This window comes from Sarcophilus harrisii, chromosome 4 (genome assembly GCF_902635505.1).
Source record: "Sarcophilus harrisii chromosome 4, mSarHar1.11, whole genome shotgun sequence".
Lineage (NCBI taxonomy): Eukaryota > Metazoa > Chordata > Mammalia > Dasyuromorphia > Dasyuridae > Sarcophilus > Sarcophilus harrisii.
In genome coordinates, this window is record NC_045429.1 from 338,610,213 (window position 1) to 338,626,757 (window position 16,545).

Genomic DNA, 16,545 nt, shown 5'->3' on the forward strand with positions numbered 1-16,545 from the left:
TGGCTAGAAACTGGAAAATGAATGGATGCCCATCAATTGGAGAATTGTTGGGTAAATTGTGGTATATGAATGTTATGGAATATTATTGTTCTGTAAGAAATGACCAGCAGGATGAATACAGAAAGGCTTGGAGAGACTTACATGAACTGATGCTGAGTGAAATGAGCAGGACCAGGAAATCATTGTACATGGCAACAAGAAGATTATACGATGATCAATTCTGATGGACGAGGCTCTCTTAAACAATGAGATGATTCAAACCAGTTTCACTTGTTCGTGATGAAGAGAGCCATCTACACCCAGAGAGAGGACTGAGGGAACTGAATGTGGAACACAAGATAGCCTTCTCACTCTTTCTGTTATTGTTTGCTTGTATTTTTGTTTTCCTTCTCAGGTTTTTTTTCTTTCTTTCTAGATCTGATTTTTCTTGTGCAGCAAGATAGCTGTATAAATATGTATACATATATTGTATTTAACATATACTTTAACATATTTAATATGTATTGGACTACCTGCCATCTAGGGGAGGGGGTGGAGGGAAGGATGGAAAAAGTTGGAACAGAAAGTTTTGTAAGGGTCAATGCTGAAAAATTACCCACGCATATGTTTTGTAAATAAAAAGATATAATAATAATAAAAAAATTAGAAAAAATTTCTTATGCTGATCCATGATATATTGAAACTATAATAGAGAAAGTCTCAATGTAGAAAGAATAACTGTAGTATAGTCTGAGTGGCCCCACCTCTTGGTGCATGGAGCTTATTTGATTTGATCTTTTTTTTTTTTGAAAGGATAATGGCAAATCCTCATAGGTTTTCAGTTATTAATTTCAATTTTCCCCCCTTTCATTCTCTACTTTAATCCGAGGATGAGTCAATCTTCCAAAGTTCTGCTTGGAGTCGCAGCCCAAGTTCCCTTCAACCTTGCATCTAAGAATGACATAACAGCCCACATTTTTAAAAACCCTTATTTAATCAAACTACTCATCTTGTGCTCCCTACTACTCTTTGTAGAAAAAAAAAAAGCTTTAGTCAACATTTTGAAGACAGCAATATGGTCTCTTCCCCTTCTCCCTCAATTAAGGAAAAAAAAAAAGAAAAATACAATCTATGTAATAAATATGTATAGTCAAGAAAAATAAATTTCCTATTAGCCATACATAAAAATCAATCTCTCATCACCTTTTTGTCGGGAGGTGGATGACATATTTAATTATAACATTGTTTGGATTTGGGGACTTGGAAACCATACTTATAGTCAATGGAACTGAGAGTCAAGACTCCTGATTCTAGTTATGGGTCTGTAACTATCTTAAAATGTTAGTGACAAATCATTAAGCTTCAATTTTGCATTCTGTAAATGGTAGATAATAATCTTTGCCCTCCCTCCCACCCAAGGGTATTGTAAAGATGAATCGGATAACAATTGTCAAATGCTTTGAAACTGCAAAGGGAACCTCATTATCATTCCCAGCATCATAACACTGTGTCTCTGAAGGCTGGAACCAGAGTCTAGTCTAGAAGAGTGGCCCGGGGTCCAGTTCTGGTTTGATTCCTTTTATTACCCCGAGTAACCTTCAGGGGCGGGGTATCCTGGAGTATGCTGGTGCAGGTGTGTTGTTTGGGGAGGGGAAGGGAGCTTTGTGGGCTAATTGTCTGGAAGGATAGGACAAAGTGGGAGTTGAAAGAAAGGTGGGAGGAGAAAGAACAAGAGGGAGTACACACTGATTTATTTTTAGCATAATGGAAGATTTTATCTCCCTGACATATGCAGGAAAACATCATTTTTAACACTGATATTTTCCTGGGGATTCTCAATGACTGCAAGTCATGGAACACCACAATCTCTGAACAATCAAAATAGCCAGTTACTTGAAGGACAACAGAAAGATGTTTAGAGGGTGTCGACAGATAATGATATATTATCAAGTATTGTATGTAGCATGGGCGTTGACTTGCACTCAAGAAGCAATGACAAAAAGACCACTCAGAAAATACATTATAGCAAAAGGGAGGGATAATAGATGGACAGTCCAAATACTGAACAGGTACCCTGGAAATATTTTTAAAAATATAAAATAGGAATTCTTATCCCTTTTTTTAATGGCGTGAACTCCTTTGGTATTCTGGATAAGTGTAGACTATTCTTAGAATAATGTTTTAAAGTGTATACAATAAAATACATAGGATTAAAAAAAGAAACCAATTGTATTGAACTACAATTATCAAAATGCACAGTTGGGAAAAGTAATTTCAGGGATTCCAGGTTAAGAATCTGGAGGAAGTCAGTGCATTTTGGTGAGATGCTGCAAAAAGGAATTATGGAAAGAGTGAGAAAAAGAAGGCTTGAGTGAATTGCAAACAATATTGCTGAAGGGAGTTGGTGAACACAGGAACATAGATTTAAAGCTGGAAGGGACCTAAGAGACTAATGAGTTCAACTCATTCATTTTACAGATAAGGAAAGTGACTTGTCTAGGAATCATAGAGTTAATGAGTATCTGAGGTAGGATTTCTAACTTCCTAAATCCAAGTCCAGCACTATCTCACAGTATACCCTCCTGCCTCTCTGATGGAATGGATGAAGAACTTGAGGGTCCTCAAACTTTTAAAATAGGGGGCCAGTTCACTGTCCCTCAGACTGTTGGAGGGCAGGACTATAGTAAAAACAAAAACTTTGTTTTGTGGGACTTTAAATAAAGAAACTTCATAGCTCTGGGTGAGGGGGATAATCGTCCTCAGCTGCTACATCTGGCCCACCGGCTTAGTTTGAGGACCCCTGTAAGACCCACTGAAGTAAGGAAGAATCCCCACCACTTAGTAGAGGGCCTAGCACATCCAGTTTTTAAAATTGTAATAAGTTTATTTATTTGTATTTATTTTTATGTTAAATATGGTTAAATATGTTAAATCCAATATATGCATACATATTTATACAATTATCTTGCTGCACAAGAAAAATCAAATCAAAAAGGAAAAAAAATGAGAAAGAAAATAAAATGCAAACAAACAACAACAAAAAGAGTGAAAATGCTATGTTGTGATTCCCACAGCCCTCTCTCTGGGTGTAGATGGCTCTCTTCACAAAATCATTGGAACTGAGGGCCTAGGCACATTGTAAATGCTTAATAAATGCTTGTTGATAATGAGGAGGAGGATGATATTAATAGTGCTGAGCCTTTATTTAATGCTTTAATGTTTGCAAAACACTTTTCATATGTTAACTCATTTGATGATAATCAGAGCAAAAGAAGTAAAGTGATTTGAAAGAATTATTGAATCCACTGATTGAGTGGAGCATCTTCTAAGGAGATGGTCATTACTGAGTGGTACTTGAAGAAAATTCAATTGATGGGGAAAGGTTTAGGATTTTAAGAGGATTCTCCTTTTGTAGGTGAATAGGGAAGAGACTTAAAAGGCTTCATTCAGTTTGGACAAGATGACTCTTCTACTAAATCCTGTGAGGATGGAGATTAAGCCTGTCATTTGCTTCCATTTTCCTCCTGCATCCCTTATCAAATATACCACATCCAAATTCTGAGACCCAGTTCAGGATCGCTTTATCCCCAGGGATCTTCCTAAGACACCATATTACTTTGTTGTGTTCAGTCATTTTAGTTATGACCAACTCTGTGATTCTATATGGAGTTTTCTTGGCAAAGATATTGAAATGATTTTCCGTTTTTTATCTCTAGCTCATTTTACAGATTAGGAAACTGAGGCAAACAGAGTAAAATGACTCAACTACTAAGTGTCTGAGGCCCTATTTGAACTCAGACTTTTTTTTACTCCAGACCTGGCCTGGTGCTCCAGCCATTGCACCACCACCTGCCCCTTCCTATTACTTAGCACCTACTTCTAAGTATTTCCTTTCTCTCATTAGACTGTACTATGCATGAAGGATTATCTCTTATTTGAACCTTACAACATCCCAGCACCAGTTTTTGGCATACCAGGTAACCAATAAATGTTTATTCAATTGAATTACTGCCTTCTGATTGTTTCATGTTAATTGGTCTCCTCCAGCTAGTAAACTCCTTGGTGTGGAATTCTATTAAAAAGTTAATAAAATGTTTTTGGAGTATTAATTGTGTGTAAGGATCTATCTTTGACCTTTCCACCCTCTTTTGGTGATCTCATTCACTCTCAGAGCTTCAATGATTATTTTTATATGTAAGTACTACCTCTATAACTTTAGCCTTAATGACCCCTTAGGCTACAAGCCTGCCTCTGTCTCTCAGATGGAAATTTAGCCTTGGAAGGTCTCTTGGACATTCTAAATTTCATACATCACATAACATATATACATAAACTTCATACATCCCAAACTAAATTAATCTTTTCCCCAAAAAACTTACCTTTCTGCTCAACTTCCTTACTTCTCACCCAAGCATGAAACCTTTTGACTCTTACCTTAGTAGCCAAGTCCTATCAATCCAATCACTACAACCCCTCTCATTTGAACCCTCCCCTTTACTCACAGTTACTACCCTAAATTCAGATAGTCTGTAATCTGCCTCCTGGATTATTATAATAACTTCCTAACTGGTTTTGCTACCTCCCATTCTCTCCCCATTCATTTTGGAGGCCTCCAAGGACCTGTGATTTCATTAATGTGGGTTTTGTTGTTGTTATTGAGTCCTATCAATCACATTGGAGTCTTTGTGACCCCATTTGGGATTTTCTTGGTAAAGATACTGGAGTGTTTTGCCATTTCTTTTTCCAGCTCATTTTACAGATGAGGAAACTGAGGCAAACAGGGTTGAGTGACTTGCTCAGGGTCATCTAGCTAGGAAGTATCTGAGGTGGGATTTGAACTTATGAAGATGATTTTCCTGATTGGACTATCTCCAATGAATATACAGTGATTCTCCTTTTATGGGACTTTTGTTCATTCTCTTTAAATTTTCTACAGGGTATCTTCCCCCCAACATTCTAGTGGCTAGATAGTTTGACACTGCATAAATAACAATGGAGCATGAGGGCCTCAATTAACCGTTCTTCTTTGCCTGCGCATCTCTCTGATGATATCTTTTTACATCATTTCTTCTGTATAATTTTTTGGTTGGTCATATGCTGAAGCCCGTCTGACTCACACGTTATTCACCTTTCCTTTGCCCTTTGGGTGACTTGCAAGTTTCATTCTTTGGAGGTTGTTATATTCTATGACTCATAGTCATTTAGAATCACCAGAAGAAAATGCTTACATTAAAATTTGAAAAAAATAGACCTTCATTTCAGAAACAATTTCTCAAATCTTTTCCCATCAGCTGCTAACGTAATTTTCCTAATTTCCTAAATTTTCTATTTTAAGACCACCAGTCAGTGAACAAGCTTTTATTAAGTGTCTACTATATGCTTGGCACTGTGCTTATGGATTAGAATGCAAATACAAACAGTTCCTGCTCTTAACAACAACGCTAATTTTGTTGAAGTGATTTTGGTTGGTTCCTTTTTTGGTAATGGAGAGAAATAATTGCTATTTAAAATAAGAAACAGAAAAGACTGACAGAAACCTGTCAACAACAACTACAAAAAATAGTTAACATTTACAGTGTTTTATGTACTGGTCTACCTGCCATCCGGGGGAAGGGATGGGGGGGAAGGAGGGAAAAAGTTGGAACAAAAGGATTTGTAACTGTCAATACTGAAAAATTACCTATGCATATATCTTGTAAATATAAAGCTATAATTAAAAAAAGAGAAAGAAACCATTTACAGTGTTTTAATGTTCACAAAGCACTTTAAAAAGCAAGTACTCATTGACCTCCCCTCCCACAGTAAGCCCTGCTATAATTCCCCCCCACACACTTTTACTGGTATCAGAGGTACTCTTCTCATGTCACTGGCCAAAGATCCCGCAAATGAGTTCTCCCTCATTTTATTCCACCAGTTAACACTGATTGTTTTTTACAAAGCTAATCAACACTTGTTTTTACAGGGATATTTAATTCAAAGACACAGTAAGAACAAAAGTGCAAACACGTACCTCTAGTATCTCAGGGGTACGTTCTCTCGGACAGCTAGCAGGCCTGGGATTAGGAAGATTCATCTTCCTGATTTTAAATCTGGCCTTAGACACTTCCTAGCTGGGTGACCCTGGGCAAGTCACTTAGCCCTGTCTGCCTCAGTTTCCTGCTCTGTAAAATGAGCTGGAGAAGGAAATGGCAAAGCACTTGCTGTGTGACCCTAGGTAGGTCACATAACTCTGCTTGCCTCAGTTTCCTCATCTGTAAAATGAGCTGGAGAGGGAAATGGCAGACTGCTCCAATGTCTCTGCCAGGAAAATCCCAAATGATGAGGTCATGATTGGAAACAACTAAAAAACATCAACCTAGAGGAGACCAGGCAAGAGAATGAGGTAAAAAGAGTAGGCAAGCCCAGCTGAAGCCTTTTTATAAATCCTCCCAGCTCTGGTCACACAGCCAGCCACAAGTCTTGGGGTGTGTGGGGGGGGAGGGACTCATCTTCCCCATGTGGGGAGACAGCATGAGAGGCAGAATTTCTGGGCCTAGACCTTTGGTGGAGAGCAATGGAGCCTGAAGGCCAGCCTCTGTTAACCATTGCTCTTGCTGTGTTATTGGTCATCCTCTTTCTCTGGCTATACATCTTGGATAAGGACCTTTTTACACCACTTTCTTTCTCTTTCTTCCACCTTCCCTCCCTCTTTCCTTCCCTTCTTTCCTCCCTCCTTTCCTCCCTCCTTTCCTCCCTCCCTCCCTCCTTCCTTCCTTCCCTCCCTCCCTTCCCTCCCTCCTTCTTTCCCTTCCTCTCTCCTTCCCTCCTTCCTTCCCTTCCTCCCTCCTTCCTTCCCTCCCTCCCTCCTTCCTTCCCTCCCTTCTTCCTTCCTTCCCTTCCTCCCTCCTTCCTTCCCTCCCTTCTTCCTTCCTTCCCTCCCTCCCTCCCTCCCTTCCTTCCTTCTTCCCTTTCTCCCTTCCTTCCTTCCTCCCTCCTTTCCTTCTTCCCTTCCTCCCTCTCTCCCTCCCTCCCTCCCTCCCTCCCTTCCTTCCTTCCTTCCTTCCTTCCTTCCTTCCTTCCTTCCTTCCTTCCTTCCCTTCCTCTCTTTCTCTTTCTTTCTTTCTCTCTTTCTGCACTTCTTTTCATACTTCACAGCCTATGAATTGATACTAATATTATCCCATTTTAAGGATGAAGAAATTAAGATTTAAATAGATTAAGGGATTTGTCCAGGGTCATAAAAATATCAATAAATCAGTCAATCAGTGATCATTTACTAAGTGCTGATGTGAATACTATGCTGGGCTCTAGAGATAAAAATATAAAGAATGAAAGAAAAATTCTCTACTCTCAAGGAGTTTATATTTCATAAGGAGAGGCAACATGTACATATACACACATACATGCTACATATACAAAATAAACACATGTTGGTTAAATACAAGTTAGGGAAGGAGGCTGGTAGCAGTTGAAGTGATCGAGAAGGGTTTTGTTCAGAAGGTGGTGCTTCTAGATGGAAAAAAGGGATACTCTGAGGTACAGTGTCAGGAAAGAGGATATGGAAGCAAGATATGAAGTCCTGCTTTAAATGAAGAAGGGCGAGTATAAAAGGACAGCTAGATCATAGATTACAGGAGAGGAATACTATATAATGAAGCTGGAAATTGGGTCAGGTTGTAATATGCTTTAAAAGTCAAAAAGGAAAAGGTCTCAGAGGATTTGAACTCGGGAAACACGAATAAGTTTATAATTATCTACTTTTTTTAAAGTTCATGGACCCCAATTTAAGAACCCCTGGATTAGAGGATCCAGTTCTAAGGTCTTTTCCAGTTCTAGAAGCCCATAATTATGAAGTAAGTAGAGAGATGGTAAAAGAAGTTGAGGATGTGCTTGATATGTTCAAAACACTATGCTCAGATGGATGACTTCTTAAGTAAGATGCATAAAGAACTGGAAAATAATATTACTGAGCTACTATAAGTAATATCAGAAAAAGGTGGTGGAAAATAGAAGAGGGAAAGAAAAAATAGAAAAGGTAGGCAATAGCGTCTGCAAATTATAGATTATTAAGCTTAATGTCTATTTGTAGGAAAATTCTAAAGCAGTGATTTTCTAAGTGTGGTTTAGGAATCCCTGGGGGTTCCTGAGACCCTTTCAGGGTGTCCATTTTCTTTCTTTCTCGCTTTATTTTTTAGCATTTTAATTTTAATACTTTTTTCTAAATATAGGTAAAAACAATTTTTAACCTTTAATCTTTTTTTTTTTTTTTTTTTTTTTACAATTTTGAGCTCCAAATTCTCTTCCACACTCCCTCATTGAGAAGGCAGGCAATTTGATAAAGGTTATATATGTATAGTCATGAAAAACATATTTCCATGTTAGTTCTGTTGTGAAAAAAAAAGTACAAAGAAAACCTCAAGAAAAATAAAGTAAAAAAAAATAATCTAAAAACCCAGAATGCTACATTCAAATTCTATCAATTCTTTCTCTGGAGGTAGATAGCATTTCTCATCATAGATCCCTCAGACTTATATATTTGTACTGCTGAGAAAAGCTAAGTCATTCACAATGAATCATTGTACATTATTGCTGTTATGTACAATATTCTCCTGGTTCTGCTCAGTTTACTTTGCCTTGGTTTATGGAAGTCTTTCCAGGTTTTTCTGAAACCATCCTGCTCATCATTTCTTAAGGCACAAGAGTACTCCATCATAAACATATACAGGATGTAAATTTTATAATAATACAAAATACTTTAATTTTCAATGCTTTAAATTATAGATATAACCCATTTAAACAAAAGCTCTTTATGGCATCTTCAACAATTTTTAAGAATGTGAGGGGACCAGAAACTAAAAAATTGGAGAACCATTTCTTTAGAGTTTATTATTAAAGGGATGAGGAATGAATATACAGAAAAGGAAGTAATGATTATAATAATTGAAAGGTCATGTTAAATACTTTTTATACATGGTCAATGAGAGAATTTGTTTTGCTTTACTATGAATATTATTTACAAAGGTTTTGTTTTTATTTTTTCTTTTAAATGGAGAGCAGGAAGAAAGGCAAGGGAAGAATTTGATTTTTAAATTAAAATAAAATTAAAGTTAAACAAATACACACAAAAAACCCCTAGATCATGCCAGACTATCTTCACTTCTTGTTTTTGATAGGATTAATAGAGTGATAGGTCAGGGGAATGATACATATCTTACTGAGATTTTAATAAAACATTTGTCTATATCTCTCATGCCATTCTTGAGAACAAGATAGAGAAAGGGGCTTAGATGATGCTCTAATCAGGTCAATTTGGAACCTGTTGAATGGCCAGTGTCAGAGTAGTTGCCGATGATCTCCCATCAAAGTGGCTGGAAGTCTATGGCAAAATGCTCCAGGGATATTTGCTTTACTCTGGATTGTTTAATATTTTTTATCAATGGCTTTAATAAAGGTCTGCAGGTGGGCCTGCTTTCATTCTTCAGCTTTACTTGCAGGTTGCACAGACAAGTTAGAGTGATTTAGACTACTTTTGCACTTAGCAGGTGAGGCCCTTTTGGACGAGGGTTATTCTATACCTAGTAAAGAATAAGGGTCTTCTCCCCTTCTATCTCCCCCCTACTCCCAACCACTTCTTCGCACTGAACTCTTAAGAGTTTAAAAACAAAACAAAAGAACTGAGCTTCAGAACGGTACATGGACAGCTTGCTCAGTTGGGTCTGACTTTTTGTGACCCATTTGGGGTTTTCTTGGCAAAGATAATAGAGTGGTTTGCCATAAAAACTGAGGCAAACAGGGTTGAGTGCCTTGCCCAGGGTCATACAGCTGTAGGTGTCTGAGGCCAGATTTAATTTGGGAAGATGAATCTTCCTGATTCCAGACTTGGAATTCTGTTTACTGTGCCACCTAATTATATAAATATACCTTATTTTATTGCCTTTTACAGATATTATTTTTTGTTATTATTATTATTATTTACAAATCGAAAGTTTGTGGCAAATTGCATAGATCATCATTTTTCCAACAGCACATGTTCACATCATGTCTCAGTGTCCCATTTTGGTAATATTTCAAACTTTTTCATTATTATTATGTTGTGGCCATTTATAGTGATCTTTAATGTCACTTTAATGGGGCAATGCAAATCATCCATATAAGATGTCAAATTTAATTGATAAATGTTCTAATTGCTCCCCACTACTGGCCTTTCCTTCCCCACCCTTCCCCCACTCTTTTCTCCCTCTTCTTCTCTGACCTCCCTATTCCTCGAGACACAACAATATTGAAATTAGGTCAATTAATAACCCTACAATGGCTTCTGAGTGTTCAAGTGAAAGGAAGAGTCAATCGATGAGGTGAATTTCATTGTCTTATTTTAAGAAATTGCCACAGCCACCCCAACCTTCATCAATTAGCACCCTGATCAGTCAGCTGCCATCTACACGGAGACAAGATCCTTCACTAGCAAAAAAGATTATGTCTTACTGAAGGCTCAAGTGAAGATTAGCATTTTTTAGTAATAAAGTATTTTTTAATGAAAGTATATATATTGATTTTCTTTTCACTTACTGCCATTTTATTTTTTCTAATTACATGTAAGGATAGTTTTCAAGATTCATTTTTGTAAGATTTTGAGTTCCAAAATTTTTTCTCCCTTCCTCCTTTACCTGTCCCCTCCCCAAGAAGAAACCAATCTGCTATAGCTTATACAATGTACGTTGCTTTTTTATATAATATTAGTTTTTTATTTTTCTTTATTTTTTATTACAGGTTTTTTAAAGACATAATACAATTACACACTTAATAGACCACAGTATAATATAACTTTTATATACACTGTGAAACAAAAAAAAAATTATGTGACTCCCTTTACTGTGATATTTGTTTTATAGAGGTGGTCTGGAATGGGATCCATGATATCTCTGAGGTTTGCCTGTAGTGATTATTGGACAAATGGGCTTACACTGAAGGAATGGTGGAGTGTAAGAGATTAATAATAATAACAGCTAACATTTATGTGGCTCTTACTCTGTACCAAGTACCAAGCTAAAGGCTTTACAATTTTTTAAAAAATTATTTAATTATTAATTTTTTATTAAAGCTTTTTATTTACAAAACATACATATGCAAGAATAGTTTTTTTTTTTAACCATGTTTAACATATATTGGATTACTTGCCATCTAGGGAAAGGGATAGGGAGAAGGGGGGAAATTGGAATACAAGGTTTTGCAAGGGGCAATGTTGAAAAATTATCATTGCATATGTTTTGAAAATAAAAAGCTTCAATTAAAAAAAATAAAATGACCTTCATTAAGGGGAAAAAAAGAGAGAATCAAGCACAATATACAGTGTGCCCAATATAGCTGTGAACTTTTCTGTGTGTGGGGAGGCAATAGGGGTCATTCAGATAGGGTTTGAAGATGGATTTGTACTCAGGTTGTCCTGACTCCAGAGGAAAGATGCTTTCCTCATCTGTAAAATAAACCAAAGAAGGAAATGGCAAACCACTCCAATTTCTTTAACAAGAAAACCTCAAATGGGGTCATGAAGAGTCAGATATGATTGAAAATAACTACAAAAATGTGCTAGAGTTTGCAAGGATAAAAGATAGTCCCAATGCTCAAGGAATCCCCAACTAATGGGGGAGATGGCAAACAAACATGTAGAGATAAACAAGGTATAGACAAAATAAACTGGAAAAAATTTATAGATGGACAAGAACATTAAGGGGTGTGTATGTGGGGTATGATCAGGAAAGATTTCTTGTGGAAGGTGAGATTTCAGCTAGGACATGGAGAGAAAGAAGGAGACCATTCCAGTCCTAGGAGAGAATGCTCAACTGAGAGATGGAGTGTTTTGAGTGAAGGAGACCAGTGTTACTGGATCCAGGAGTAGGGAATAGGTATAAAGTGTAAGAAAACTCAAAAGTAGGTTATGAAGGGCTTTGATGTCCAACAGGATTTTATATTTGATCCTGGAATGATGGGGAGACGATGAAGGTTACTGAGTGATATGGGGTGACATAGTCAGATTTGGCTTTAGGAAGGTGATTTGATAGCTGACTGGAGGTCAGGGAGACTTGGGAAGGCAAATCATCCAGTAAATTCTTTTTGTTGTTGTTGCTGAGGCAATTGGGGTTAAGTGACTTGCCCAAGGTCACACAGCTAGTAAGTGTTAAGTGCCTGAGATCATATTTGAACTCAGGTCCTACTGACTTCCTCCTGACTTCATGGCCAGTGCTCTATCTACTGCACCACCTAGCTACTCCTCTTTTTTTTTTTTTTTTTTAAATAGCAGCTTTTTATTTTCAAAATATATGCAAAGATAGTTTTCAACACTGACCCTTGCAAAACCTTGTTTCAAATTTTTCCCTCCTTTCTCGCACCCCCATCCCCTAGACAGCAAGCAATTCAATCTATGTTAAATGTACAATTTTTCTATACATATTTCCACACTTATGCTGCCCAAGAAAAATCAGATCAAAAAGGAAAAAAAAAAACCCAGTGGGTTATTTCAGCAGTCCTGGTGTACTAGGGTGCTTCCATTGTTAAAGAAGAGAAAGTTGCACAAGATATACAATGAAGATAAAATATTCCAACAGGTTGGATCTGGAGTTGGAGGCTGAGAGAGTGAGGCATCAAGGAGGACATCTAGAGGGCAAACCTAGGTGAATGGGAGATGGTGATGTACTCCACAGTACCAGGGAAGTTTGAGGGCAGGGGGAAAGATCATGAACTCAGTTTTGAATATATTGAGTTGAAGAGGTCTATAAGACATCTAGATTGAAATATCTAATGGGCAGTTGGAGATGCAAGTCTGGAGGTCAGCAGAAAGGGTAGGGCTGGATGTTGTAGTTTTCAGTCATCTACATAGGGATAATAATTAAATCGATGGTATCACTAAGTGAAATAATATAGAGGGAGAAGAGGGGCCAGAATAGAGTTGCAGAGTGGGGGGCTCCCATAGAATTCATTCATCTTCAGGTGATAGTCTCATTAAACTCCTCCCTGGTCAGGCTCTATTTGGAGCATTATATTTGGCTCTATATACACCACCCTCTTTAAATTTTCCTTAAACTCAGTTGAATATAAAGTAATTTTTAGTTTTTTTGAGTTAAAGTGATCTTTTTCCCTAAATGGTAGGGATGGATCCTATAGGCAGGTATGAACTTATCCATCCTTCTACCCCCATTAACTCCAATAAATACTCCAGTAACCTCTATGGGCAGCTAGGTGGTGCAGTGAGAAGCTAACTTTTCAGTGAGTAGAGTGTTAGTCTCAGAATCAGGAAGATTCATCTTCCTTAGATGCTCACCAGCTGTGTGACCCTGGGCAAGTCACTTTTACCCTGTTTGCCTCTATTTCCCCAATTGTAAAATAAGCCGGAGAAGGAAAAGGCAATCCGCTCCAGTATCTTCTCCAAGAAAACCCCACAGGGGGTCAGGAAGAGTGAAAGCGTGACTGAACACCAACAAGCTTCCTATTACCTCTAGTATCAAATCTAAATCCCTTTATTTAGCAACTGAAGCTCTTCTTTCTGACACAATTCTAAATGGAAGTTTTCCAGTCTTCCCCAGTTCTATCACTCTCCGTGTCCTCTACAGTCCATCCCTATTGGTCGCTTGCAGTTCCTCACACATAACCCTCCAGTGCCCATCTCCATATGCCTTTGCAATGGCGGCTTCCCACGACTGTCCCCCGGGATGTTCTCCCCCCATTCTTAGGATCCCTTTTCTTAGGATCCAACTCAAGTGTCACCTTTTTTATGAGGCCTTTCCTCGGCCCTCCAGCTGTTAGTATTTAATTTAACGTCGGTATCTTATTTATCTTAATTCTCAAGTATATGTAACCCAAGCTTCTCTGGGCATGTTCTCCCATCATGGAGATGCTCCTGAAGGGCTTTTGGAACATGGAACCCATTATATTCCCTACCCGGGATGAGGGGTAACATCCTTGATTGGCTGCCTTCCTCTTTACAATAGGTGAGACTAAACTATTTGCTGTGTTCTCTTTGTCAACTCTTACAGGTATGTTTGCGTGTGTATGTGTATGTACACATACATGAACACGCATATGTCTATATACATATCTATCACAACACATACTTACAATCATACTACATGTGTGATAAATAAGTAGATGGATGGGCAAATATATTCTATATGTGTCTCTTTCCATCCATCCATCCTTTAATCAATCTATCTATCCATCCATCTACAATCTATTGATCTTTCCATTCCTTCCCCCCTCCCCGCGAAAAGGAGCCCTCTGGCCTTAGAGACTGTCTTGCCTTTTCTTTGTAACTTGAATGCTAAGCCCAGTGCTTGGGATAAACGCTTCATAAATATTTGTTGATGGATTAATTTGCAGAGATAATTGAACCCATTTGAGCTGATAACATCACCACATGAGAGTAAATAGTGTAAATGAGAGCGTCCAGACGGAACCTTGGGGGATACTCACAGGAGGATGTGACGTGGCAGCAGAGAATGATCTGATCGGTGAAGAAAAGAGGCACAGAAATCCAGAGGGAAGCTGGAATCTAGGACGTCCCTTCAAGATTTGAGGTTCCTGGTTTTAGTCCGATTTTAATATAAAATACAGCTGGATTTGAGAGAGACCCGAAAGCGACATTGTGACGTTAAAGGGCAGTCAAAGACCTGATACAGGTCGGTCCAAATTATGGCACTGCTGGGGTTTTAGTCACGTCTGACTCTCCCCGCCCCATGTGGGGTTTTCTCGGCAGAGGTCCTGGAGGGGCTGGCCATTTCCCTCTCCAGCTCATTTTACAGACGAGCAAACTGAGGCACACAGGGCAGAGCGACTTGCCCAGGCCTCCGCAGCTAGGAAGATCTGAGCAGGTTTGAACCTGAGATTTTCCTGAGTCTGAGCCCGCACCCTGCACTATAGCGCCCCCTAGCTTCTTCACAGGAGGAGCCTCTAAGAGCCTCTCCATCTGCACGGACTTTGGCTCAAGGTTGAACCCAGGAGGTTTTCCTGAGTCCTGGCCCCACCCTGCACTATAGCGCCCCCTAGTTTCTTCACACAAGGAGCCCCTAAGAGCCTCTCCATCTGCACAGACTTTGGCTCTAGGCTGAACCCGAGGAGTCCGGACCCGCACCCTGCACTATAGCGCCCCCTAACTTCTTCATACGAGGAGCCCTAAGAGCTTCTCCATCTGCACAGACTTTGGCTCTAGGCTGAACCTGAAGAGGTTTTCCTGAGTCCTGGCCCCACCCTGCACTATAGCGCCCCCTAGCTTCTTCACGGGAGGAGCCTCTAAGAGCCTCTCCATCTGCACGGACTTTGGCTCAAGGTTGAACCCGAGGAGGTTTTCCTGAGTCCTGGCCCCACCCTGAACTATAGCGCCCTCTAGCTTCTTCACTCAAGGAGCCCCTAAGAACCTATCTGCACAGATTTTGGCTCAAGGTTGAACTCGAGATTTTCCTGAGTCAGGTCCCGCCCCTGCACTATGGCGCCCCCTAGCTTCTTCATACGAGAAGCCCCTAAGAGCCTCTCCATCTGCACAGACTTTGGCTCTAGGCTGAACCCGAGGAGTCCGGACCCGCACCCTGCGCTATAGCGCCCCCTAACTTCTTCATACGAGGATCCCTAAGAGCTTCTCCATCTGCACAAATTTTGGCTCAAGGTTGAACCCAGGAGGTTTTCCTGAGTCCGGGCCCGGCCCTGCACTATGGCGCCCCCTAGCTTCTTCACACGAGGAGCCCTAAGAGCCTCTCTCCATCTGCACAGACTTTGGCTCTAGGTACAAGGTGCTATGGTAAGGGTTCAGAGGAAGAAAAAGCAACTCCCCCTCGTGGCTGGTATAACCCAGCCCAAGGGCAGGTTGGTGGTGCAATGGATGGAGTTGGACCTGGACTCAGGAAGATGCATCTTTTAGATTTCAATGGCCTCAGATACTTTCTGGTCAAGTCACTCGGCCCTGCTTGCCTCAGTTTGCTCATCTGTACAATGAGCTGGAGAAGGAAATGGCCAACCATTCCGGTGTCCTTGCCAGGAGCGTTGGACCTGACAGAAATGGCTGAACAACAAACGTTGCTTCTGGGAAGAAGCATTTGATTTAGAACATTAAAGAAAGGGAGCTTCTTCCATCTCTGCCTCCTCCACTTCCATTCCCCTTTTCTCTTTGCCAGGCCTGCCTCACAGGGCATGTGCATGTGCCAGATAGAGTACCACTCAATAAAGATAAATTACAAAATAATTTGTTTCATTTGTTTTCCTTACCTAGAGGGACTATCTATAATTGCCTTTTTAAAAAAATCTTTATTTGCATATTTCTCCTCAGGAGTCAGAGGCTACAGTTGTAGTTTCACAATGATTTAAATAATAATAACCACCTAAACCCCAAGCTAGACATCTAACCCCTATGTTTGCATATCTATCTGTATGAATATAAACAGTGTGGCCTTTCTGCTCCAGAGTTACTATTATAATTAAATATTCTCCCTTTCCTTCTTATTTGTTTAAAAGCTATTTAGAATAAATTAACAGTAGCTGCTGAAAGAAGCCTGGTAAATAAAAATGATTTTCCACCTGTCGTGGAAGCAGAATAGTTGGTCAGAGATTTTT